This window comes from Tenrec ecaudatus, chromosome X (genome assembly GCF_050624435.1).
Source record: "Tenrec ecaudatus isolate mTenEca1 chromosome X, mTenEca1.hap1, whole genome shotgun sequence".
NCBI classification, from domain to species: domain Eukaryota; kingdom Metazoa; phylum Chordata; class Mammalia; order Afrosoricida; family Tenrecidae; genus Tenrec; species Tenrec ecaudatus.
The window spans coordinates 53889763-53891965 of NC_134548.1; the positions used below are offsets into that span (position 1 = coordinate 53889763).

Below are 2203 nucleotides of genomic sequence, written 5' to 3' on the forward strand. Positions count from 1 at the left end.
TGATGCCAGCCACATGGAAATAGGGAAAGAATGCCAGACGCACCGATGTTAAAAAGAGACAAGGATCTCTACTTCATGGCTGTAATTTTGCTCCTGTTCTGAATCAGGCGACCCCTGTGAAAGGGTCAATTAACCCCCAAAGGGGCCACGACCCACAGGTTGAGGACCGCTACCCTAGAGCTAACAGAGAAAGTCATGTCCTGCAGCTCATACCTACATTCAGACTTCTTGCCTCCTAAAGTATGAGAGAACGACGTTCTGTTTGTGAAAACCATCCACTTGTGATATTTCTGTTGTCCCAGCACTGGATCACTAAAACAAATACAGAAACAGAAGCTTTAAGAATTTTAGCCCAATAAAATGAAAAAGAAAGGAGAAAGAGAAAAGAATTTGATCTCTTCTTGTCGCACGGCCTGAGGTGATCTGCCAACATGGTTCGCTACTCACTTGACCCAGAAAGCCCCACGGAATCCTGCAAATCCAGAGGGTCGAACCTCCGGGTTCCACTTCAAGAATGCCCGTGAAACTGCCCAGGCCATCAAAGGGTGTGCACATCCGCAAAGCCACCAACTACTTGGAAGACGTCACTCCGCAGAACCAGTGTGTGCCCTGCCAACGTTACAACGGGAGTTGGTAGGTGTGCCCAGGCCAAACAGTGGAGTTGGACCAGGATTGGTGGCCCCAAAAGAGTGCTGAATGTTTGCTGCACGTGTTTAAAACTGCGGAGTCATGCTGAACGTATGGATTTCCATGTGGCTTCTCTGGTCATAGAGCACACCCAGGGGAACAAAGCCCCCAAGATGTGCAGCTGGACTGCGTTCATGGTCTGATCAACCCACACATGCGCTCCCGCTGCCACGCTGAAGTGATCCTGACTGAGGACAAACTGTCCCTGATCCAGAAGAGGAGGTTGCACAGAAGAAAAAGATCTCTCAGAAGAAACTGAGGAAGCCGTTTTTTTCTCCACTGAACAGCAGCAGGAGCTGGTGTGTCGGAGCTATCCAGTGCCATCCTTGTCGCTGCGGCGACCCCCATACCCGCCGCCGCCATAACTGAGCAAACGACCCTTTGTGGCACCCGCAAGGGCCACAACGGCTGGGTAAGCAGATCGCTACCATGCCACAGTTCCCCGACATGATACGGTCTGCCTCGAGATAAGACCATCATCATGTGGAAGCTCAGGAGGGATGAGACCAACTCTAGCCTTCCCCAACATGCTCTGTGTGGTCACTCTCACTTTGTGAGTGATGTGGTCATCTCTTCTGATGGCCAGTCTGCGCTCTTGGGCTCCTGGGATGGAACACGACGTCTCTGGGATCTTACAACGCCGCCATGTTGGCCATACCAAGGACATGCTGAGTGTGGCCTTCTCCTCTGACAACCGGCAGATGGTCTCTGGCTCCCGAGATAAACCCATCACACTGTGGAATACTCTGGGAGTTTGCAAGTACACCATACAGGACGAGAGCCACTCTGAATGGGTGTCCTGTGTGCGCTTTTCACCCGACAGCAGCAACCCCATCACCGTCTCCTGTGGCTGGGACAAGTTGGTCAAGGTGTGGAACTTGGCTAATTGCAAAATGAAAACCAACCACATCGGCCACACAGGCTCCCTGAACACTGTGACGGTCTCTCCAGATGGATCCCTCCGTGCTTCTGGAGGCAAGGATGGCCAAGCCATGCTGTGGGATCTCAATGAAGGCAGCACCGTTATACCCTTGATGGAGGAGAGGAGACAGCATCAGCTCCCTGTGCTTCAGTCCCAACCGCTACTGGCTCTGTGCTGCCACGGGCCCAGCATCAAGATGTGGGACTTGGACGGCAAGATCACTGTCAATGAGCTGAAGCAAGAAGTTATCAGCACCAGCAGCAAGGCCGAGCCGCCCCAGTGCACCTCTCTGGCCTGCTCTGCTGAGGGCCAGGCTTTCTGCGGGTTACACAGATAACCTCGTGAGAGTATGGCAGGTGACCATCGGCACTGGGTAGAAATGTGTGGCACAGCTTTTTTGAAATTGAAAGACTGGCTTTCAAAAAAAAAAGAAAGAAAGAAACTGAAGAAGCAAAAATGTTTGGCTCAGGAGTGAATTCAGTTTAAAATAAAAGTTAATAACAGGGTTTTTTTTATAAAAAAAAGAATTTTAGGCCAAATAAGTGAAATGATCTGTGAAATCATGACCCTGAGGTCTTTGAACTAAGGAAACAT

General features: G+C 50.7%; 1 pseudogene; it reads left to right on the top strand.

Annotated features, from left to right (window-relative positions):
- Nucleotides 1–514: 514 nt before the first annotated feature.
- Nucleotides 515–1946, top strand: LOC142433382 (small ribosomal subunit protein RACK1-like; annotated as a pseudogene).
- The last annotated feature ends 257 nt before the right edge of the window (nt 1947–2203 follow it).